General features: G+C 43.9%; 1 long non-coding RNA gene across 2 annotated transcripts; it reads left to right on the top strand.

Annotated features, from left to right (window-relative positions):
* Positions 1–14,586: 14,586 nt before the first annotated feature.
* On the top strand, positions 14,587–24,439 carry LOC133438743 (uncharacterized). Of its 2 annotated transcripts, XR_009781802.1 has the most exons (4): positions 14,587–14,717; positions 19,659–19,767; positions 23,879–24,140; positions 24,380–24,439. It is a non-coding gene; the product is annotated as an uncharacterized LOC133438743 (long non-coding RNA). The 2 variants fall into 2 exon arrangements; XR_009781803.1 differs by lacking the exon at positions 23,879–24,140.
* Positions 24,440–26,001: the final 1,562 nt, after the last annotated feature.

Consider the following 26,001-nt stretch of genomic DNA (forward strand, 5'->3'; position numbering starts at 1 on the left):
AAATTTACTCGAGTAAAAGTAAAAATATTTGTCTTGGAAATGTATTCAAGTAAGAGTAATAAGTACCAAAGAAATCTAATACTCAAGTAAAGTACAAATCCTCTGGATATGTACTTAAGTACAGTACTCAAGTAAATTTACTCCGTTACTGTCCACCACTGTCCATGATGTAGTGCAAAACCTGCAATCTGCCTCACCTGATGCACCAATCCTCTTACTGGGTGATTTTAACCATGTCTCCCTTAAAAAAACACTCCCGGACTTTCATCAATATGTAACCTGTCCAACCAGACGGGATAAAATTATTGATCTCTGCTATGGGTCCGTTAAGGATGCATATAAATCCCTCCCATTACCTCCCCTGGGCTCAGGGGATCACAACTGTGTGCATCTCTTGCCTACATACAGAACTGTGTTAAAGAGGGAAAAGATCCATACAAGAGACATTAAGGACTGGACAGAGGAGGCGGTGCTTTGCTTGCAGGAGTGCTACGACTGCACAGATTGGGACATGTTTAAAGAAGCTTGTGGTGATGATCTTGATGAACTTGCTGATGTTACTTGTTCATATGTCGCTTTCTGCAGGGATATGATCATTCCTTGTAGGCTTGTAAAAATATTTCCCAATAATAAACCTTGGGTCACTAGGTCAGTTAAGGCCTGCATACAGAATAAGAGACTTGCTTTTAAACATGGAGCAGCCTCCGAGCTGCACACAGCCACTAAGGATGTGAAAATCGGGATTTTATAATCTTGGATCTGCTTAGTCAAGCATGAAAGCCATTGCAGGCCTCCAACACTCCAAAACCAGCAGTATCATATCTTTTGATGGCTTTGAGACGGACATTGAACTTGCGAATACTCTTAACTGTTTTTATACTCGCTTTGATGCTTTTGATTTTAGTCAGGAAACACAGGAAGTGAGTCATAAAGTGATTGATGATCAGCACTTTTTTATCTCCAGGAATCTTTCTGTTCCCTTAAACCAAATAAAAGCCATGGTCCTGATAACATCTGTGGCCGCTTCCTAAAATCTTCTGCAGTAGAGCTGAGCTCTATTTTTCCAGTATATTTTTAATCGGTCTCTAAAGATGCAGCACGTGCCGATAGTCTGGAAGAATGCTGTGGTTATCCCTGCCCCAAAAATCAATTCTCCCAAAACCCTCAATGACTTCGGACCAATCGCACTGACATCGATTGTAATGAAATCTTTTGAAAAACTTGTAAGATCAGAAATTCTGAAGACAACTGAACATGACCTTGATCCCATGCAATTTGCTTATAGGCCCAACAGAGGGGTAGAAGATGCCACAGTCACTTTGTTAAATTTGCTTTTTAAACATCTGGAGGGGAAAGGAACACTTGCGAGACTTTTATTTATTGATTTTTCATCTGTTTTTAATACAATTCAACCCCATGTTTTAGCTTTGAGGCTTTTAGAACATTTTAACATAAGCAAAAATCTTGTGGGCTGGATTCTGAACTTTTTAACTGATAGTACACAGAAAGTGAGAGTGAATGGAACTGTTTCAGAGCAGGTTTCATCCTCCACTGGCTCCCCACAAGGATGTGTGCTCTCTCCTCTCTTGTTCATCCTCTATACGGATATGTGCCGGTGCAGCAGAGAGGATAGAACCATTTTAAAGTATGCTGACGATACAGTTATTGTCAGCCTGCTGAAAAACAATGAGACGAGCCACGGCCCAGTTGTCAATGATTTCCATGATAATGATAGGGCAGCACGGTGGCTTAGTGGTTAGCACTGTTGCCTCACAGCAAGAAGGTCCCCGGTTCGACTCCCTGGCCCGGCGGGGGTCTTTCTGTGTGGAGTTTGCATGTTCTCCCCGTGCTTGCGTGGGTTCTCTCCGGGTACTTCCGTCCACAGTCCAAAAACATGCATATTAGGTTAATTGGCGATTCTAAATTGCCCGTAGGTGTGAGCATGGTTTGTGTGTTTATATGTGGCCCTGTGATGGACTGGTGACCTGTCCAGGATGTAACCCCTGCCTCTCACCTGAAATGAGCTCCAGCAGACCCCCCGTGACCCCGCAAGGGTATAGATCAGGGGTTCTTAACCTTTCTGACCTTGGGGCCCAATTTTTTCAGTACAGAGTGGCCCGGGGCCCGTTAAATATTAACACTGTATAGCAGGGGTATTCAACTAAAACATTAAGAGGTCCATTTAGAGAAAATTTACTCAAGCGAAGGTCCAGAACATCATAATATATATATATATATATATATATATATATATATATATATATATATATATATATATATATGTGTGTGTGTATATATTCAAGTAACCTCATAGTTGTATCAACATCTGCATCTGACTGTTAGATTAAAAAAAGTACATTTCAAAAATATTTGCCACTTAACATGTGTAACTTGAATTACACATATTTTTTTCTCTTAAAAATAAAATTGATTTTATTTTATTTTTCAAATGCTATCTTATTTTATTTCTCTACCAGCAGTTTGATTTTCCCCTTTTCTTTGTTAATTGTCTCAACACATTTTTATAATAAATGAATATAAACACATCTTAGAAATTGAACAGTTTTGCAGTTTGTCTTTCTTCCCCTTAATCGTATGCCCTCACTTTCTGTCGTTCAGTGAGAGAACTGAGCTCTAATTTCTCCTGCCAGGACTTTAAATCTGGGCTGGATGGTGTCAGGTTCTCATACACATGAGAAGGTGCTCATTGGTGAACCTGGAACGATATTTAGTTTTAATTATGTTCATTGTGGAGAAAGCTGCCTCACAGCTGTATCTGGACTCAAACATGGGTGTTTTAAGATTTATTTTATTTAAGATATTAAATTAATCAGTTGTCAGGACTCAGCGTGTCGGGCTTCATCCGAGCCTGATCAGCTGCGACGGGCTGCGACGCGCTGCAGCCCAGTCACTTTCCGATGCTTTTGCAACAACAGTCCAGTCCAGCAGACACTTCAGCCCACGCATCTACCATCCTTCAGCAGTAACGACGGGGCCGCGGGGACGCGTCGGCTCCCGCTCAGTCGGGCGGCTCCTCCCGCTCTCCGGCCCGCCTCCGCGGGGCAGCTCCCCCGGGAGTCTCGTCTCCTTCTCGGCTGCGAGCCCCAGGTCTCGCCGTCCGCCCCAGGTGTCCCGCCCAGAGCCGCCGCCGGGCAATCACTGGCAAATCACGCCCCCCTTCCCCCTTCTCATGGTGGCTTCAATTACGTCCGCCTTAAACCTGAATTATGGTTCCGCGTAAATCGACGCAGAGCCTACGCCGTAGAATCCCTGATCCTGGTGGATCTAAACCTACTCTGTGCAAAATAAATGATTTTTTCTGTAAATACACACCATTTCTCTTACTATTACACGTACAGCTAGCTGAGTGTCTTCTCCTCATTTGGTCGGGAGTTGCTATGCAGTCCCGCGGCCCCCGCGGCCCACACGTACAAAACTGAATTCTTTTTGCGGCCCTCTAGAGGGCGCTCGCGGCCCAACGTTGGGCCGCGGCCCTATGGTTAAGAATCACTGGTATAGATGATGGATGGATGGAAAAGACTTGATCATTGACTTTCGCAAAAACAGTGCTCCCAACCAAGAGGCTACAGTTTTAAAAGGTCAGGCAGTGGAGTGTGTCAGCACATATAAATATCTGGGAACTGTCATCGACAACAAACTGAACTTTGAGGAAAACTGTCAAGCTGTGTACAAAAAGGGACGCCAGCGCCTGTTTTGTTTGAGAAAACTGTCTACTTTTAACATTTCCAGGACCATGCTGATCTTGTTTTATCGTGCTTTTATAGAATCAGTTTTATCTTTCTGTCTTGCTTCATGGTTTGGAAATGCGTCCCTTAAAAACGAAACCTGTTTAAACCACCCCTCCTTGAACCGCCACCTTACTGTGGTGGAGGGGTTTGTGTGCCTGAGTGATCCTAGGAGCTATGTTGTCGGGGGCACTTTCGCCCCTGGTAGGGACTCCCATGGCAAACAGGTCCTGGGTGACGGGCCAGACTAAGAGCGGTTCACAAGCCTACCATGAAGAGAAGAAAAGCAAGGACCGTTACGTCGCCCGGATCGGCGTCACCGGGGCCCCGCCCTGGAGCCAGGCCTGGGGTTGGGGCTCGTAGGCGAGCGCCTGGTGGCCGGGTCTTTGCCCGTGGGACCCGGCCGGGCTCAGCCCGAAACGGCGACGCAGGTCCGCCTTCCAGTAGGCCCACCACCCGCAGGAAGGACCATGGCAGGCCGGTGCATTGTGGGCTGGGTAGCAGTCGTGGCGGGGTGCCTCGACGACCCAATCCCTGGACATCAACCCTCACAGTGGGGACATGGAATGTCACCTCGCTGGGGGGGAAGGAGCCGGAGCTTGTGCGTGAGGTTGAGAGATACCGGCTAGAGATAGTCGGATTCACCTCCACACATAGCTTGGGCTCTGGAACCCAGCTCCTTGAAGGGGGCTGGACCCTCCACTACTCTGGAGTTGCCCAGGGTGAGAGGCGGCGGGCTGGTGTGGGCTTGGTTATAGCCCCCCAGCTCAGCCGCCATGTGTTGGAGTTCACCCCGGTGAACGAGAGGGTCGCTTCCCTGCGCCTTCGGGTCAGGGATAGGTCTCTCACTGTTGTTTGTGCCGAACAGCAGTGGGGAGTACCCGGCCTTCTTGGGGTCCCTGGGAGGAGTACTTGATAGTGCTCCAACTGGGGACTCCATTGTTCTACTGGGGGACTTCAACGCTCACGTGGGCAATGACAGTGATACCTGGAGAGGCGTGATTGGGAGGAACGGCCTCCCCGATCTGAACCCGAGTGGTGTTTTGTTGTTGGACTTCTGTGCGAGTCACAGTTTGTCCATCACGAACACCATGTTCAGGCATAAGGGTGTCCATCAGTGCACGTGGCACCAGGACACCCTAGGCCGGAGGTCAATGATCGACTTTGTTGTCGTTTCATCTGACCTTCGGCCGCATGTCTTGGACACTCGGGTGAAGAGAGGGGCTGAGCTGTCAACTGATCACCACCTGGTGGTGAGTTGGATGCGCTGGCGGAGGAGGAGGTTGGACAGACCGGGCAGACCCAAACGGATTGTGAGGGTCTGTTGGGAACGTCTGGCTGAGCCCTCTGTCAGGGACATCTTCAACTCCCACCTCCGGGAGAGCTTCTCTCGGATCCCGGGGGAGGCGGGGGACATCGAGTCCGAGTGGACCATGTTCTCTGCCTCCATTGTCAACGCGGCGGCTCGAAGCTGCGGACGCAAGGTCTCCGGTGCCTGTCGTGGCGGCAATCCTAGAACCCGGTGGTGGACACCGGAAGTACAGGACTCCTGACGCAGTAGATAGGTACCGGCAGGCCAAGCGAGCCGCCGCTCGGGCAGTCCTGGAGGCAAAAACTCGGGTCTGGGAGGAGTTCGGGGAGGCCATGGAGGAAGACTTTCGGTCGGCCTCGAGGCAAAATCAGTATTCTAAAAAAAAGGCACAATGGGGCATAGCCTCTCAACAAGCTTCCTCCATTCAGCAGACCCCCCTTCTGGTATGCAGCTGCCTTTTATAAACCCAGGCAGGGTGGAGAGGTTGATTGGACACAGGTGTGCCACAATCAGCAGAACCAGGCACACCTGTGTGCTGCTCCCCCGCAGACCACGCCCAATCCTCCACTCTGCCACACACATTAAAAAAAAGTCCGGTGATGGTGAGAAGGGGAGGGGTTGCTCACTTTCTCACAGATATATTGTTAAGCCGGAAATATACTCTACGCACGTAACCTGCGTAGCCTGCGTAGCCTGCTTTGTGTCTGTTCATGCTCCACTGCGTACGTCGCGTACCACCCGAGTAGAGCCTGTCATACCGATGGTGACCGATAGGGGGCAGTAAGCAGAGCAACAGTTGGAAAAGCTACTTATATTAAGTAGCAGAAGTAGTAGCAGCAGCAGCGGTAGCAGATTAGAAAAACGAACACTTTTACAGGACAATATTGGATGATGTAGGAGATTATAACATCGTGTGAATGTGTATGAGTGTGTATGAATGTTTGTGGTGGTCGGAGGGGCCGTTTGGCGCGATATGGCAGCCACGCTCCCGTCAGTCTGCAGGGCAGCTGCGGCTACAGACGGAGCTACCACCGGGGAGAATGTGTGTGAATGAATAATGATCTCTGTAAAGCTCTGGGTGCCTAGAAGGAAGCTAAAGAAAACCATAACATTATTATTATTATTATTACTCTTTTTTTAATGTGTATTACTTATTTATATTACTGTTTTACCCCCTTCCCTGTGTGTGTGTGTGTGTGTGTACTTCTGCTACGTGAGTTTCCCCGTTGAGGGAGTAATAAAGGACTATTTTATCTTATCTTATTATTATTGCTTATTATCAAAAGTGGATAGTCTTTCCAGACTAATTTATCCAGCATTCTCCTCACCCATCTCAACAAGAATGACGAAACAATAAATCCAGTTAATTTTAGGTTCATATGGAGAAGTAGATGTCAATATAAGAAAGATTAACATGGTAAAAAAATGTATTGTTCCTAATATGATTCCAAGTCATTCATTTGCAAGTCATTCAATAGTATTTTTATTGAAAAACAGAGTATTTAAAATAAAATAAGTCCCGTCAATTGACTCCCGGCTCCCGGCTCCGGGAGGCACCGAGGCTCAGCGCGTACCTCCGCCGGGGCTCGGCCGCCGGGGCTCCGCGGCCGGGGCTAGGCGGCCGGGGCTCGGCCACCGGGGCTCGGCCACCGGGGCTCGGCGGCCGGGGCTCGGCCACCGGGGCTCGGCCGCCGGGGGTTGTCCGGGGCTCGGCGGCCGGGGCTCGCCATCCGCGGTACTCCCGGGGACTCTAGTCCCGCAGCACCAGTGAGTATTTTGACCGGAGAGATTATAAAATACCGGACTTCGGCATATTTTACCGGACAACGGAAACCCTGGGGGGAAGTTAAATATTGCATAAATATATGCACGGGGAACTTTCTCCAGGGGAGAGCAGCATAGTCGTGCCAGCTGGGATCAGACCGGGAACAGCGATACTAGCGGCCAGAGCGAGAACTGCAGGTCGCGTACGCGTTCAGTGTCTTTTTGAGAACGTGCACGTCGACGCGTCAATTGTACGCAGGATACGCAGGATACGCGAGACGTGACGTCACGCGTATCCTGCGTCTCGCGTACGCGTTCTGAACTGCAAGTATAAACGCGGCTTTACACCCCTAACGCACATGCAGCGTCATTTAACGTCACATCCGCAGGACAGCGCGGGAAATTCCGGTCCGGAATTGCAGCACATTTTGCAGCACAGAGCCTGTTCAAGGCAACGGAGAGATACGCTGGAGGGCTCCAGAGAGGGCTAGATGAACTCATGAGGTAAACAGTGGACTAATAACTGATGAGACTATATTCGCGGTGTACCGCCACATCCCTCTTATTTATAGCAGTAATTATGCAATGCGACTGTGATATTTTTTGGTTTATATATGATGTAGGGATGGCTTTATTTAACTCTTTTATTTTCTGCAATTTATTTATTTTTTTATATATATAATTGAAAGAGATGGGGCTCATACTTTATGATGCCTATTTTGCTTTGCTCTCACCTTACTATTGTTCTTTTATGTAGGGTTCCAACGAGCAGCGGCGGTTCCAACCAGCAGCTCTACTGCGGCTCGACGACTACAACAGGCCCGGCAGGAGGTAGCCACCCAGCACCAGGGCCCAGAAGCAGGTCAGGTTTCGGGTTCGGGTTATCTCGGTGATTGGAAGACAATGGGGCCCAAAAAGGCTGAAACTAGACATGAGGATGAGCAAGTCTCGCTGGAGCAGGTAAATGATCTGCTTTCTAAGAAGAAAGAAATGTTCACAGTGCTGCTCCAACAGCAACAAGACAATTTCCAATGCTTGTGAAATGATTCTGGACTTGACTAACTTGAGAATGGAGTCATTAACAAGAGAAGTGCAGGAAATTAAAACTAGCCTTCAGTTCACCCAGAAGGAGGTAGACGAAATTAAAGGCAGCAATGCAAATCTAGCTGATCACAGCAAAGCCCTCCAAGCTGACATAATGAAAATCTGTGACAGTCTTCTAGTACTCTCAGATAAATTAGAGTACCTAGAAGGGCAATCAAGAAGAAACAACCTGGTAATAGACGGCAACGTAGAGACATCAGGAGAAACTTGGACGGAGTCGGAGGAGAAAGTGAAAAAGATCTTCTCAGAGAAGTTGCAGTTACACAGAGACATTGAGATTGAGAGAGCACATCGCACTGGGAAACCAGAGATGGGTGAACGCCCTAGACCCATAGTGGTAAAACTTTTAAGACACAAAGACAGATCTGCAGTCCTTCAGAGAGACAACATCTGTTGTATTAGACGCTATATAAATAAAATTGAATTGAATTGAATGCAGGACTGATCAAAGCTTCATGCTTAGCTCTCTACCTCACACCCTATGGCTGAAACTTCCACAAAAACTATTAAATTACCGAAAAAAGGATTGAAATTTGCCCATTTGAACATTTGTAGTTTGAGAAACAAGGTTAATGAACTAGGTTTCATCTTACAAGAGAACAATATCCATATAATGGCTGTTACAGAAACACATTTAGATAGCACAATAAATGATTCAGAAGTTAAAATAGATGGTTATAATTTATTTAGACTAGATAGGGACAGATTTGGCGGTGGTACTGCTTTCTTTCTTAAAGAGGATATTCCAGTTAAAATCAGAAAAGATCTGGGAATGAATGGTGTAGAAGCCTTATGGCTTCAAATTCACATACCGCATCACAAACCAATATTGACAGGCTGTAAGGAGTATTTAAACAATATATGCAACATGCTGCAGAATGTAACAGATAAAAATCAAGACGTTTTCTTTGCTGGGGATATGAATATTAACTGGTTCTCAAATAACTGCAGTTTGAAAAAGAAATTGAATGATGCAGCCGCTGTGTGTAACTTATCACAGATCATAAATGTACCAACAAGAATCAAAATTAACAGTGATAGAACCTCGTCATCAACGTGTATTTATCACTTCTTTACAAATACTCCAGATAAGTGTTCAGAACCAGTGTCTGTACCTGTTGGGTTTAGCGACCACAACATTATTGCTTTAACAATAAAAACAAGAGTTCCAAAATCCGGACCTAAGGTCATATTTAGAAGAATGTATAAAAAATTCTCTGAGAAGGATTTTATAGAAGACTTAGAAAATATGAACTGGAAAACTGTTCTGGACTGTTCACATGCAGAGGCTGCACTACTCACTTTTATGGAGTTATTTTCTGCTGTCTGTGACAAACATGCTCCAATCAAGAAGTTGTCTGTTAGATCAGCTAAAGCCCCCTGGATTGACAATGATTTAAAATGCTGGATGAAACAGAGAGATTTACTGAAAAATCTGCAATTGCATCGAGTAATGTAGACGAGTGGCAAGCTTACCGATCACTTAGAAACAAAATCACTAAAATGAACAGACAAAAGAAAAAACAATACTATCTATCCAAGTTTGTAGAGTGCAAGAATGACAGTAGAGGTAACAAAACATCGGGATTCATTGAACTAGACGGTGCATATATAACTAAACCATTTTATATAGCAAATTATTTTAGTAATAATTTTAACAACAAAGTAAATATAATAAGAAACCATCTGGTGCCAAGGTGTGGTAAGCTGTCTGAGTCTATTATTAAATAAAGAAATTATGCTGAATAAAGAGTGCATCTTTCAATTCAAAATGATCAACAGGGCAGAGCTTGAAAAACTGATTCTAACAATTAAAAGTGACAAACCCTCTGGTATTGACAATGTAGACGGAAGACTACTACAGCTAGGAGTTGGAAGTGTGGTTGAGCCCATATTTCATATATTCAATTAATGTTTTCATGAGTGTGTTTTTCCTCAGTTATGGAAGATAGCAAAGGTAACTCCATTACTTAAAAACAGCAGAGAGCCGTTCTCTGGACCCAACAGCAGGCCAATCAGCATTCTACCAGTCTTGGGCAAACTTTTTGAGGGAATAATATATAAGCAGATTCAGCAGTATTTTGAAGAAAACAGCATCAACTCTGATCTTCAACATTCTTACAAAACAGGATTTTCTACCTGTACAGCTCTAACATCTCTTACTGATGACTGGTTGAAGAGAATTGACGAGAAATTAGTAGTAGGAGCTGTACTGTTAGAGTTTAGTACAGCTTTTGACATTATAGATCATGAGTTATTACTTGTGAAACTATTGGCTTATACGTAGGTTTAAAGATTTGGCTGTTGATTTTATGAGAAGTTACTTGTCAAACAGAAAACAATGCGTAATGTTTAATGGTTCTCTTTCAAACACTGTAACACTGGAAAGTGGTATTCCACAAGGTAGTTGCCTTGGACCTGCCGGCCCCCCTTTTTTCTCTTTTGTGCATGTTTGCAGGCTCGAGCCTCGGGAGCTGCGTTCTGGCCTGTGTTCCCGCCCCCCTCCCATCCCCGGTCATCCCGTTGCTGCTTCCACCTGCCTACGTGGATGTCTGCTGTTGCTGCTTCCGCCTGCCTGCACCCCCCCCCCCCCCCCCTCTGGTCATCCCGCTGCTGCTTCCACCTGCCTGCTGTGTGCTGCTGACGTCCCTGACTCCCCCAGTCTGGCCTTCGGCAGGAGGGTCCCCCCTTATGAGCCTGGTCCTGCTCAAGGTTTCTTCCCTCCTAAAGGGGAGTTTTTCCTTGCCACTGTTTGGCTTAAGGCTTTTCTCCCACTATGGGAGTTTTTACCTGCCATTGTTAATATAATAATTGCTCGGGGGTTTATGTTTGTTTATGTTCATGTTCTGGATCTCTGGAAAGCGTCTAGAGACAACATCTGTTGTATTAGACGCTATATAAATAAAATTGAATTGAATTGAATTGACCTCTACTTTATTCCATCTTTGTTAATGACATGCCATATGTACTTAAAAATGTGAATATGGTGATCTACGCGGATGATACCACGATGTATGTCTCCGCGGACAATATTGAATCTGTTAACAAGTCGCTACAACAAGAGTTGATGCTGGTTTCTAACTGGGTAGAAGAGAACAAACTAAAACTAAATGTCATGAAAACTAAATGTATTGTTCTTGGTTCTAAACAGCGTTACCGTTACTAGTTACTTCATTAAAAAAGTAACTCAGTTACTTAGACCAAAAAGTAATACGTTACTATGAAAAGTAACTATTGAGTTACTTCAAATAAAAACATTTTTTTAAATGCTCCCATTAATGCCCCTCTAGCCTTCATTTCAGCAGGTACTGTATGGATTTGCATTGTCCCTTGTGTTCTGCATTCTGATTGGTTAAACAGTCTCCCCGCTTCTTCACTCCCTGTCAATAACGCTGGTTGCTTAGCAACAAGCTGACAACGGCCAATGAGCTTCAGCAGCAGCTCAAGAGCGGGACTCTTTGATGAATCGGTCATTACAGTCTCAAATATAACCAATGGTGGCATGTCGGTTTAGAACAGTCTTTTTTTACCCAGAAGAAAAAAGAGCGACAAAACCACCCATAACTATTTTCTTCTCTCGAAAAAACACACCTGCACCGCGGGCTTTAGGAGAAAAAGACGCTACAGAGTTGGGATACAGCGGCTCAGAAGAGCAGTGGAATACGTGCGAGGCGGGGCTGATCTCTGCAATTTGAAGCCTTCTATAAGTATTGTAAAAAGAATTTCACTTACAAGTTCTTTTTGGAACGTAACCGCTGCGAAAAACGAGGGATTACTGTAATGACAATATCTCCACGTTGCGAAACTCGCCTTCTCTTGGCCATGACCGCTCATGTTTCTGAAAGCACACAAATAATAGACACAGCTATGATACCAGAATGGCCCTAGCTAATCACTTTTCTCTGCCTATGCCCAGAACCAATGCTTTGAAAAAAACAGTAATGTATAGAGCAGTCACACACTGGAACCATCTCCCCCCATGTATAGTTGCAACAATCAAGGTGTCAAGGTTTAAAAGGAGACTGAAGCAGGCTGTGGTTCAGAAGGAAGTCATGATCGGTCCTAGGTACTGTATATATTGTGATTATTGTGCAAATTGTAAGTATATTATAAATTTAATAGTAAATATATTCAAAGGAAAAAAGGGGTCTCCCGCACACTGTCAAGTCACTTGCAAAAGACTTTAATAAAGCAAACAAACAACGTTTCGGTCCACAGGACCTTTCTCAAGCAAAATCTGCTGATCAAAGTTTTATATGCGCTAATTCATTGGAACTACAAAAGCTATGACGTAGCACAATGCTGTGTATTGTAACTTGGCACAAATTGTAGTTCTGGTAACCTCCTTCCGGTTTAGGGTTAAGATGTTGACATTAGGGTTCAGAAATCATATATCCGCTCATTTTTCAATAGACTAGGGGCCAATCCCAATTCTCCTTCACTCGCCCTTCTTTTCTTCACTCGCACTTTTCTTCCCTAACCCCTAAAAAAGAAGGGGGAGATTTTAGGGCACTTGAGATCTAGGGCACTTGGCCCAGGTGCCTGTCCCAATTCTCCTACTCCCCCTCGTTTTCATCCCTAGCCTGATCAGGAAGCCCAGAGCTAAAAGCTGTTTTAACTTCAGCTGTAGCGCTGTTAATATGGCACTTTATTAAGTTTTAATATTTTTTCAGGTATAAAGGTTACCTTAAGATCCGCAACAGGGGCTCAGTTTATCCAAATAACGCCTATTAAGAAATTTGCTCCAAAGATTTCGGGATGCTCATATCGTGCATATGTGTAAATAGTTTTGTACTTGTGTGGTTTTACTCACTTGGAAATACATTTAAATTGTCTAATAAAACTTGTTACACAACAGTTTTCTCTTCTGGGGTTTCTCAAAGTAAGGTAATGTCTCAAATTATAAACTGTACAACGAGATCAATAGTAAAATAAGGATAGTGAGAGAATCTGCAGTAAAAAAGGCTTTATTTTCTATATTCAAATACAATTTTTAAAAAGAAAAAAGTAAACATTGCACGCAAAACAAAGAAAGGTGCTGTTCCATATAAAAAAATTTGCACAGAAATATTTACAAAAAAAAAAGTTTGCAGTGTATGTGCTGCTACTGCTGCTGAGGTGTCTGGTCCACCATTTTCTCTAAAAGGTTCAGGAACCTGTCCATGTGTTCTTCATTTTTTTGACATCTTCTGTCTTGTTTGGCGGCCTCAGCTTGAAGGAAGTCCTGCATAGAGAGTTTCTTTTTTTGGGGGGATCGGGGGGAAAGTGGACCTGATGCCTGAAGCTTCCAGCTTCCTCTTCCAGCTGGTGAGGCAGAGCTTGAGGCCGATGTGCTGGCGTCTTCCAAAGTGTTCTGAGATAAAAAAAGATGGATACACATGTTGATTACACACATGACTGGACTATCATACACACCCACAACATCATACCAGGTTCATTATCACTGTATAAATAAAAATTACCTCTGTGCTTTCCTCTGAATTTGTCAGAGAGGACACCGGTGAGGATGGAGGGTCGATTATGTTCTGAAAAGAAAATAACAGTTAGATCTTCAGGTACTGTAGTGTCTTATCACTCTCAATCAGGAGGGAACCACCGGTCGTAGCACAAGCTAGCTATAGGAAGAAGGACTGGGGAATAAGATTGTGCTTTTTTACAGCTAAACTTACCATGAGTATTTGCGTGGGATCTTCATAAGAGGCCAACGAACATGGAGGCTGGATTGAAGGTCTGGACCCCAAAACCTCATGCATCTCTTTGTAGAAAGGCCATGAGGCTGCTGTGGCCTCCCCACTGTCTGTCTCGGAGCCCCCCCCCACACACACACACACACAATTTACAGAAGATTATTAATAAATACTTTACATGGATTTTTTTTTGTTAAGCATCATCTCTTCAGCAGATAATATTTCCTACCATAACCATAACCATTGCTTACCTTATTTTTTTTTTTTACGATTTTCCCATTTTTTGCCAATTTGTGCTGTGGTCACCTTTCCCTCCAGTTCCAGCTCTTTGATTAGTTTCCTGTAACAGAAAACAGTGATGAATAGTAGTTATACCAGAGACAGCCCACTACGGTTGTGTTTCCTGTATCTGTGTCACGTGACTGCCACGCCCCTTTAGGAGACCGGAAGTAGGTCCAGTGCCTATTGAGTCCTATGGGAAAAGTGAACGTGAGCACAGATTATTACCAATTCCTTCGTCCCATAGTAACCAAAGTAAATATGGGACCCATTTTTCAAAAGCCACAAACCTTCTGAACATTCTGACACCAAAATGGACATTTTCAGACCGACATGTTAGGAGAAAATGAACTTTGTTTGAAACCTGTTTCTGTCTAAGCAACACACTCTCGCGAGATATGGCTCTCATAGCTCTCCTCTCTGGTGGTGCTGATTCAGAGATTCAGAGCCGTTGGTCACTGCAGAACTGTTAAAGTCGTTTTCCCATCGGATAAACTGAAATTTAAAATTAAAATAAAACTTGCTTCTTTGCTGCTTTCTTTTCTTGCTTCTTTGATCTTGTACTGGGTTGAAATCAGACGGTAAGGTAGCAGATAAAAAATAAACGATCGGCAAAATAAGGCGCAAGTATTAAAGTTGTACTGTATCTACCGTTTTATACCGTTGTATGTTGTCCGTTTTTGACATTAACAGACAATAGTTAATCTGGAAAGTGTTAGTATTAAAAGTGTTGGTGTTAGTGTTAAAAATGCCTAAGCTTTGTGTGGCAATAGGCTGTAATAACAAACAGTTGTCAGTCTTTTCCTTTCCAAAGGATGCAGACAGGTAAGTAATACATTATCTATTAATATTAGCTGCTGTCATATCGCACACCAGCAGCAAAGACCTGAATGAGCCAGCTGGTGTCGTTCTCCAATGCCCTTCTAGCTAGTTAATGCTGACCAGTTAAATACATGACGTTATTGTGAGTATTATTTATTTTAGCGTTTATTTTTCCAGAAAGTACCATTGAGATTGAAAATATATTTTCCAGACCTGGCCAAAATGACAGCAGATGTTCAACAGAAATACACAGTGGTAAAATATATAGCTTATAATTAAAAAGGTCCTAAATCATAATCTGGATCAGAAACAGGAGCACACATCTGGCATGGGACTGAACGATAACTCTGAACTGATTTTAAGTAACAAAATGATCAAGCTTGAACTTTGACTGAATACTGTTCCAGGACCAGGCTGCAAAGTAATCAGATGGGCAGAAATAGCTCTGATACTGGGGACATTAAGAAGAAAGCAGGACTATGATCTTTAGCTATAGCTATATATTGCTGGATATTTGGAGGGGTCAAGTAGTGGGGTAGCTTATGAGGTGTCTTAAGCATTTTGTCAATAAAAGCAAACTTATTTCAAACATTTAAAGCATTTATTTTCTTTAATGATGAAAAATACAAATGCATACATGTGATGAGCAAAGTAAGACCAGAGACATTTGGAAAGTGTTGAATAGAATGATTCATAACCATACTGAATATAACAAAACTTTTCCTTACTAAACCATCTTATTTAACTACTCGGGAGAAAGAGATGGCTTGTGAACATCAGAAGAGAAGACCTGTCCATCCACCTCTGTCATGATGCCCTCAGAAAAGGGGGTTATGGCGTTTGTGAGGCTCACTTTGACCGTAGCATGATTGTCGAAATGGTACAGCCATACATACAGTCTTTCAATTTACTAATTTTACACAATTCACATCCACAATTTGGTTTGTAATTACAGTATAATTTAGAAGTGTCTAAGTGTAGATGTCAGCATCAATCACAACGACAACGTGACCTCTGGTCCTCCTGACACCGCAGCAGAACCTCTGGTCCTCCTGACACCGCAGCAGAACCGTGGTCTGTCTATCCCTGGCACCCGCTCACGTCAAACTTACCGAAGCATTTCCAACGCAGCAGGCCCAGTATTTGGGCCTCTGCCGGTAAGTTTGATACAACTTTTACTTCTCCCGTGTACACCGCAACTGTCTTCTCTCCGCTGCGGGCTCCTCTTGGAGCCCTCGCGAGTAAGTTTTGCTCTGAACCACCGGCTAAAGCAACTAGCTAGCTGCTCGCTACTCTGCCATTACTCGTTACTGGTCACCGCTGTTTTCCGTCCTCAGCCACCACCATCTCCACCTCAACAAGCTTACCTGCTGGATGTAGCATGCTGTGGCTAATCCTGTGGATATTCCTGGGGTTCTCGTCGCTCCTCTACACCCGGACCCTCGGCTCCTCGACGCTAGCTAGCGTTAGCTTCCAGCTACCGCTCTCGACCGGGACCATGCCACCGCTCCACTCCGCCGCGGCCCACCACCCGCGCCCGACACCTGGTCCACTCTGGCAAAACCATCCTCCACACAGCCGCTCAGGACGCATGTTTTCCTACAACTTCACGTCGCCAAACTCCATTCCTTCCTTCTGGTCTTCCTGCCGTCCTGCAACTTCGTTACGTCATCACAACAAACAGAATCTGTCCAATCTCCGTCCACTTCCTCAGTCCTCTCAGCCAATCACCAAGCAACACCACCTGAAACTGGCTCTGTTCAACACCCGCTCACTCAACAACAAAAGCCTGCTGCTGAATGAATTTATAACGGACAATAATCTGGATTTCCTCTGTCTAACAGAAACCTGGCACAAACCCCTGGACTATTTCTCACTAAATCAGGCCACTCCCCCCAACTTCACCTACATGGAACAAGCTCGTGCTGAGGGGCGGGGGGGCGGTGTTGCAGCAATATACAGAAAGGACATTAAAGCAACCTCCATCCCCATTCCTGTCATTCCTTCATTCGAACACACTGCCTTCAAACTACCTGGCCCCACTCCTCTTGTCACCGCCGTCATTTATCGCCCCCCCAAACCAAACCCCTCCTTTCTCTCGGATCTCTCGGATTTTCTGACCCAGCTCTGCTCCATCTCTCCCTCTGTTCTCCTCCTGGGTGATTTCAACTTCCACATCAACGATCCTAACTGTAAACCTGCTGCTGAATTCCTGGACCTGCTACACTGCCTCAACTTCACTCAACACGTCGACTTCCCCACTCACGCCCGCGGCCACACCCTCGATCTCGTCTGCTCCACTGGCCTCACAATAAATCAGCTCTCCAGCCTCAACCTCCACGTGTCTGATCACCTGGCAATCATCATGGACATCAACATCCCCATCCCCACTCCCAAAGAAGCACGCAAAATATCCTTCCGCAACATCAGATCCATCTCCCCCTCTGCCCTCTCAGCCTCTCTCGCCACTCAGATGTCCGCCTCCCCTCCCCCGTCACCCGACAACCCCTCGGACCTCGTGGATTACTACAATCATACACTCTCCTCCTGTCTTGATCAACTGGCTCCCATCAAAACCAAAACAGTCTCTTTCGCACGCTCAGCACCCTGGTACACCCCTGAACTCCGCAAACTGAAATCCCGTAAACGTCAACTCGAGCGACTCTGCAAGAAATCTGGATTAACTGTTCACCAACTCGCCTACACTGATCATCTCCACCAATACAAGGATGCCCTCAACTCAGCTCGCTCCACCTACTTCTCCAACATCATCCATTCCGACTCCTCCAACCCAAAGGCTCTCTTCTCCACAATCAACAAACTTCTCAAACCCAGTGACAACATCTCCAACTCCTTCACAGTCTCTAAGTGCAACGACTTCCTCTCATTTTTTCAATCCAAAATCCAGACCATCTACAGTAACCTGACCACCTCCTCCACCCCCTCCACCTCCCCACCTGTTTACCCCCCCTCCACCACTCAGCCCCTGTCTCACTTCTCTCCCATGTCTTCAGCGTCTCTTTCCACTGTCATGATGGGCATGAAAACCTCTTCCTGTGCTCTGGACCCCATCCCATCCACATTTATAAAAAACTGTCTCCCAGCCATTTCCCCACTCATCATCAACATCGTCAACTCCTCCTTCAGCTCTGGATCAGTCCCAGACACCCTCAAACTGGCAGCTGTCACCCCCATCCTCAAAAAACCTGGACTCAACCCTGACACCATGAACAACTTCCGGCCCATTTCCAACCTCCCTTTCCTGTCAAAAATTCTGGAACGCGCCGTCGCCACTCAGCTCAAGACCCACCTCACCTCCAATGATCTGTTTGAAACATTTCAATCTGGTTTCCGCTCACGTCACAGCACAGAAACAGCCCTCATCAAAGTCACCAATGACCTCCTTCTCTCCTCCGACTCCGGCAACCTCAGCATTCTCCTTCTCCTGGACCTCACAGCAGCCTTCGACACCATCAGCCACACCATCCTCCTCTCCCGCCTGGAATCATCTCTCTACATCACCGGATCCGCCCTCTCCTGGTTAAAATCCTATCTCACCAACAGACATCAATTCATCAGCATCAACAACTGCTCCTCCTCCACTGCCCCTCTGTCACAAGGCGTCCCCCAGGGTTCGGTGCTTGGTCCTCTACTCTTCATCCTCTACATGCTCCCCCTTGGCAACATCATCCGCCGCCACCGCCTCCACTTCCACTGCTACGCCGACGACGTCCAACTGTACATCTCCACCAAATCCCTCACCTCTGCAACCCACTCTACCCTGACCAACTGCCTCGCCGAAATCAAGTCATGGATGCACTCGAACTTCCTCCAACTCAACTACAACAAATCGGACATGCTCATCATCGGCCCAAAATCCCTCACCAAAACCGCTCACAACTTCACCCTCACCATGGACAACTCCATTCTGTCTCCCTCCACTCACATCCGCAACCTCGGAGTTATCCTGGACAGTAACCTCTCCTTCCAACACCATGTCAACCACATCACAAGGACTGCTTTCTTCCACCTGAAAAATATTGCCCGTCTCCGTCCATCACTCTCCTTCTCTACCGCTGAAACCTTGATCCACGCCTTCATCACCTCAAGACTCGACTACTGCAATAGCATCCTCTACGGTTCAACTTCCAAGGTCCTCAATAAACTCCAATATATTCAAAACTCTGCCGCCCGCCTGCTCACCCACACCCGCTCCAGAGACCACATCACCCCAGTCCTCCAGAAGCTCCACTGGCTCCCCATCCCTCAACGGATCCACTTCAAAATCCTTCTCCTCACCCACAAAGCCCTCCACAACCAGGCCCCCTGCTACCTCACCGACCTGCTCCACCGCTACACTCCCTCCCGCAGCCTCCGCTCCTCTGACGCCAACCTCCTGTCCCTTCCAGTCAGAACCAAGCACCGGACCTGGGGCGACAGGGCCTTCTCCATCGCTGCACCCACCCTCTGGAACTCCCTCCCCAAAAACATCCGTGACTGTACAGACCTCCCAACATTCAAATCCCATCTCAAAACTCACCTTTACAGAACTGCTTTTAATGTGTGATTAATGTCCTGTCTCATGTTGTGTCCTTTTGTACTGTCCTGTGTAATTGTAATTTGTATTATGTGTTTTGTTTTAATGTAAAGCGTCTTTGAGTGCCCAGAAAAGCGCTATATAAATAAAATGTATTATTATTATTATTATTAGAATATTTTGGGTCCAATATGGCATTATATGCAGTTTCCAATTACAGCATAATTTAGTTGTATCGTGTCCAATTAGAGTATAACTGTGTTTGTTTACTGTCTTTTAAAGAACATTACATTTCTATTTTGTCTAATTTGATACAAAGTACGACTTATTACTGTACCATAAAATTAAGTATGACCCAATTGTTAGTATGATGAGACAAGAGATCTTAATGAGAATATATTTTGCAGCAAGAGAGAAAACGTCTGACAGACAATGCTACACCTACTATAATCAACTGCCCTAATCCTCCTCCATCAACTGCTGGTAGACGTGTGCTACGCAGGATCGAAAACACTGGTAGGTATTGCCCCTTCCTGTAGTTGAAGAGCACAAAAAACAGGCGACAATTAAACATTTGCATACCAATAGTTATCCACTCAAGTATAGATTCGTTAAATGAAAAGATGAGACCAGTGTAATTTCATTTTTTTTCTTATTGTCAACATCGCTTCTGAAAGGACCAAAACCTACAATCCATTTCTTGATGTCTTTGTGATGGCTTTGACCAGGGGTTCTTAACCTTTCTGACCTTGGGGCCCAATTTTTTCAGTACAGAGTGGCCCGGGGCCCATTAAATATAAACACTGTATAGCAGGGGTATTCAACTAAAACTTTAAGAGGTCCATTTAGAGAAAATTTACTCAAGCGAAGGTCCAGAACATCATAATATATATATATATATATATATATATATATATATATATATATATATATATATATATATATATATATATATATATATATGTGTGTGTGTGTGTGTGTGTATATATTCAAGTAGCCTCATAGTTGTATCAACATCTGCATCTGACTGTTATATTAAAAAAAGTACATATTTGCCAATTAACATGTTTAACTTGAATTAAACATTTTTTTCTCTTAAAAATAAAGTAGATTTTATTTTATTTTTCAAATGCTATCTTATTTTATTTCTCTACCAGCAGTTTGAATTTCCCCTTTTCTTTGTTAATTGTCTCAACACATTTTTATACTAAATTAATATAAACACATCTTAACAATTTAACAGTTTTGCAGTTTTTCTTTCTTCCCCTTAATCTTATGCCCCCACTTTCTGTTGTTCAGTGAGAGAACTGAGCTCTAACTTCTCCTGCCAGGACTTTAAATCTGGGCTGGATGGTGTCAGGTTCTCATATGCATGTGGAGGTGCTCATTGATGAGCCTGGAACGATATTTAGTTTTAATTATGTTCACTGTGGAGAAAGCTGCTTCACAGCTGTATGTGGACCCAAACATGGGCTTTTAAGATGGTCAGTTTATTTTTCTGTGACTTCAGTTCAGACTTGAGTGGATATGTTTGATGAAAAACTTTGTGTTTTGTTTCAGTGGCCTTTCACTTTCGCACTTTGAACGCCACGGTCTCTGAACGTATGAGACACTGGTTTTGTCCCAGTGGGAAGACTGAACAGGATGAATTTGTCCATTCCGGGTTGCATATTTAAAAATACAGCGAGGATAAAACTTAGTTTGATTTTACTTTAAGTTATTTACATTAATAAGTTGTCAGGACTCAGTGTGTCGGGTTCATCCGAGCCTGATCAGCTGCGACGGGCACAGCCCGCACCGCAGCTCTCTGGTCGCGCTGCAGCAGTTACTTTCCGATGCTTTTTCGAAAGCCCGAACAGTCCAGTCCAGCAGACACGACAGCCCACGCATCTACATCTACCATCTTTCAGCAGTAACGACGGAGCCCACCGCCCGAGCGGCACCGACCTCCCCGGCCGCGGGGACGCATCAGGATAAATGATCACGCTGCGCTCGCTCGCTCTGGGCGCAGACCCAATTAATCGATCCCTGATCCTGGCGGATCTAAACGTACTCTGTGCAAAATGAAGGATTTTCTCTGTAAATACACACCATTTCTCTTACTATTACACGTACAGCTAGCTGAGTGTCTTCTTCTCCTCATTTGGTTGGGAGTTGCAAAACTGAATTTTTTTGGCGACCCACTAGATGGCGCTCGCGGCCCAAGCGTGGGCCGTGGCCCTATGGTTAAGAATCACTGGCTTAGACGGCCTGATGGAAAAAGCTGCTACTCAGTCTTGTGGTTCTGGATTTGAGTGTCATAAAAGTGGGGTAAACAGGGCATGTCTGGGGTGTGTGGGGTCAGTGCTGATGTTTCTGGCCTTTTTTAGAAGTCGACCAGTGTAGATGTCTCTGAGGGGGGGCATAAAAAACAGGGGTATTTTAGTTATTACAAAATTTACTTCAAAAGGCAACAGGCTCTATCGATCTATCAATCTACAGTAGTAAACAGAACAGCACAGTCCCCGAGCATCCGCATTGCACATTATACTCAAGTTAGGGCTGTTCGATTAATCGATTTTAAATCGTAATCGCGATTATGTAATTAGAACGATGTTAAAACGTGAAAATCGTAAAATCGATTTTTCATTTTTTTTTTTTTACCTTGTCTTCACACATATTAATGATTGATACCATATTAATGATTGATGGAAATACCTCTCAATACCTGCGACAAGTGCCCCACCGGAGAGGCTCTTTAGTGTAGGAGGGGGCGTTGTAACATGCCACCGGGCATCCCTCAAGCCAGATGCGGTAGGCCGGCTCGTGTTCCTTGCAAAAAACTTGCAAATGTGAATAGCAAATGTAATGACATTACACACCTCTACCTCCTTCATGGGTTGCATTATTATTTAGCATGCAAAGACCCAGTTTAGTTTAATTAGAAAATGTCTTGTTTTATTTAATTGGAAATATAACTTACTGTATGTATGATTTGCTGATTTTTTTTTTCCAGAGATAAAACTTTATATTTTATTATATTTTTTAAAACTTTTTTTCAACTTATTTTACAGAGTTTTGCACTTTATTCATTCATTTTTGGTTTAATAAGAGCAAAGTTTGCACTTAAAGCCCAATGGGGCAAATGTTCAATAAAAAAACAGCATATTTGAAATCATTTCTTTGCCTTTTGTCAATTCACAAAATAATCGTAATCGTAATCGAAAATCGGATTTTGAGAGAAAAAAATCGAGATTTTATTTTTGGGCAAAATCGAACAGCCCTAACTCAAGTCTATGAAAAAGTACTGGAATGTAAAAAATACCTATGTTAATTTCAACATTAAAATATGTTGATCAAAGCAATAATCCTTTTAATCCTTTTATATTTTTTACAACAATGGAGTTCTATGACTTCTGCATATGAGCTATAATCTGGTGTTGGCTAGATGGGCCGTACTTGTAAGTAGGAGAAATACATTGTAGGTTTTAGTCTTTTCATAGACTATGTTGACAATAAGAAAAAAATAAAATGACACTGATCTTATCTTTTAAGAAAAGCTACTATTTTCTCATGTCCTATGAAGTTTTGCACATCTCTCTGAGCTCATAACATCTTTTAGGGACCTGAGGGTTGCAGTGGTCATACCAATATTGGCAGCCCCTGTAACAAAAAACAGAAAAACAAATTAATTATACCCATGCCATTTAAAAAAAGAATGTGCCACTGATATGAATTTGCCACCTGTATACTACAATAGAATGCTTCTGTACTTAGTGTCAGACATCTAATTCATGAAACAACTTCCAATCCACACCATTACATCACTGGTAGTATCTCTAGGTCGTCCTCAGACGAGCCGTCCATCGTTGTCTCCAGTCATCCCCATTCTCCATACATCTTTCCAGTTCGCTGGTACTCTGGGCCCCTGCATCCTTCTTGAGTATGTCCACATATGTTGGTGTAGGACGTCCTCTTGACCGGCGCCCGCATGTTGGCTCCCACAGCACCAGCTTGCTGGCTGACAGTTCTGTGTGTCTTTGGCAGTGCCCTGCAAGTCTCATTCTCCTTACATTCTCCTTGGAGAGAATGAGAATGAGGAGAATGAGTATGGTAAAGGCATTTTATTTTTAAGGAGAGGACAGAAAACCGAGTAAAAGAGGAAATAGCCAAAGAAGTATTTGAGGAAGTAGATGAAGTACAAGAGGTGGTAGTTGACGTAAGGTGGTTGTAATAGATAAGTCAATTTGCAATTAAAAACAGATAGTTACAAATAATACATTTTATATCACTAGAATAAAGATACTGATCTGTATGGTGGATTTCAATGAACATGTCTTAAAAATAGGGACAGCTTGAGGAAGAACTGAAACTGGAAAGGGAGAAAAGACGGCAGCTTGAGCAGCAACTCAAGAGAGAGCGTAAGGGAAAAAGAAAGATTAATGCTAAGCTTTATAGAGAAAAGGCCAGCAAGAGGAGACTGAAAAATGGACTGCAAGCTCAAGTGAGGGACCTGAAAGCAAAGTAGGCATTCCTTCCATTCCATACTATAGAGCTGTGGTGTAACTTTGTGTGTATATTGGGTTTTTTTTTTGGTCTTAAGTTCCCTCCCTTCTTCAAAAATAAAATCTTTCTTTATTCTCTCAAGGCTTAAAGCAGAAAAGGCAAAAGAAAAACTCTCTGATGCCCTGAAAGTTCTTCCTCCAGAGACTGCAGAGTTTTTACACCATCAAGTCAAAACTTGTGGCCAAAAACAGAGAGCAAGAAAATTCCCAACATCTATCAAACAGCTGGGTGTGCAGATTTTCCATCACAGCCAGAACGCTTACAGGACATTGAGGAGGCATTTTATTCTTCCATCCTCATCAACACTTCAACAGTTCATAAATACCAACGTGGGCCATTTCCATGTAAGAGTAGTTACAGAATCTTATGGATCATGACATAGTTATAGATCTAGAGTGATGTGTCAACAGTTCATAATATATTTAAATAACAGATTGTAATATCAGACTTTCTGCGCTATTACCATGTTTCTGTTCTGCTATTACAAATCTATGACAATGTGTCCACACTGCAATGATCTTCTTTCACACATTTTTAATATGTCAATCCATTCCACTAACAGGCTACTGCTCCTGTTTTACAGCCAGGTTTCCTTGATCCAATTCTGAACCAGATGGCACAGTTAGCCAAAACAATGAAGGCATCTGAGCTTGCCATTTCATTAATTTTTGATGAAATGGCGATAGAAAAACATCTGGATTACAATCGGGCATTGGACAGGATAGATGGGCTCACGCATGAAGGCGAGGTGGCTAACCAAGCCATGGTACTGATGGCTCGAGGAGTGGCCTCAAAGTGGAAGCAAGTGAGTTGATGTTCATTAGTTTCATAGAGCTACTGAACACTACAGATACAGGATACAGTTTAGTTCAGAGTGGGTCAGATGTGTGTTGTAGATATCTATATATATGCAGAGGATCAATTTACCCATGGGAGAAATTCTTCATAATTCTTCTTCACTGCAGGCGATAGGATACTTCCTGGCCAAAGGTACTCTCTCTGCAGAAAAGACAGCAGAAATACTGTCAGAGGCTGTGAGGCGCCTAGGCCAGATTGGTTTCACTGTAAGTCCAAATAAAATCCAATTAGAGGAGCACAACGTAATGGAGGCTGTGTTAACATGTGCACGATGCGTCTCTTACAACAGGTCATTTCTGTGGTCTGTGACCAATCGTCTTCCAACATGAAGACACTAAAGCTGTTGGGAGCCAGCCTGGACATTGCAGACAGCACAGATGTGGCACACTGTATATCAGTGGATGGGAAGAAAATTCCACTGATATTCGATGTGCCGCATCTTGTAAAATCTGTGCGTAACAACTTTAAAAATCATGGTCTGAGGGTTAGTTTCATTATTATCATTATCAGTGTTCCATGGGTCTGACAGTCCAGACTACATCTGGTCCAATCTTGTAAACCACACGAATAGTATCAAGCCACTTGTATCACACCAGCTTCTTTTCTCTTGTGTTACAGATAGGAGCCAGACAAGCCCAGTGGAAACACTTTGAAATCTTTTATGATATTGACAGACAGAACTCTCTCCGCATGGCTCCAAAAATAACTAGGAAGCATGTATCACTGCCGCCTTTCACCAACATGCCAGTTCCACTTGCAACTCAAGTGTTCAGTCACACTGTGGCAGCCGGTAGGCAACTCATTTTTATTTTACTTTTGACAGCCTGATGGAACTTTTAAAATGTATAGAAATTTACTGAATCAACATATACAACATTTTTATGATGCATCTCTGTTACATTAATACAGCAATCAGAATTCAATCTGATTTGTGTTGGATCAAATTGTTATGCCTGTGTATTCTTACATTTTAAATGATATCTCTTCACCCTTATTACAATATCTGATGTAATAATCGTACAATCATATAGGCATGAAGACCATGATTGACCTAAAAAGGCTACCAAGTGAGGCACATGCTACAGCGGAGTTCTTTGAGGATATGAACAGGCTGTTTGATATACTGAATTCAAGGTATTAATTATGACTATTTGAAATACTTACTGATCATCACAGATTCATTTTCCAATTTTTGGCAATGATTATTAGAGTCAATGTAGATGAAACTTCCTTCACAGAAGCTACTCCGATGAAAATCCATGGCGCCGGCCTCTTGGACCAGGAAGTGATCAACAGACGAGCGTCCTCATGGACAGCCTTCACTGGATCTCATCTTGGACCTTCAGG

Source organism: Cololabis saira, unplaced genomic scaffold (assembly GCF_033807715.1).
Source record: "Cololabis saira isolate AMF1-May2022 unplaced genomic scaffold, fColSai1.1 scf121, whole genome shotgun sequence".
Classification (NCBI taxonomy): domain Eukaryota; kingdom Metazoa; phylum Chordata; class Actinopteri; order Beloniformes; family Belonidae; genus Cololabis; species Cololabis saira.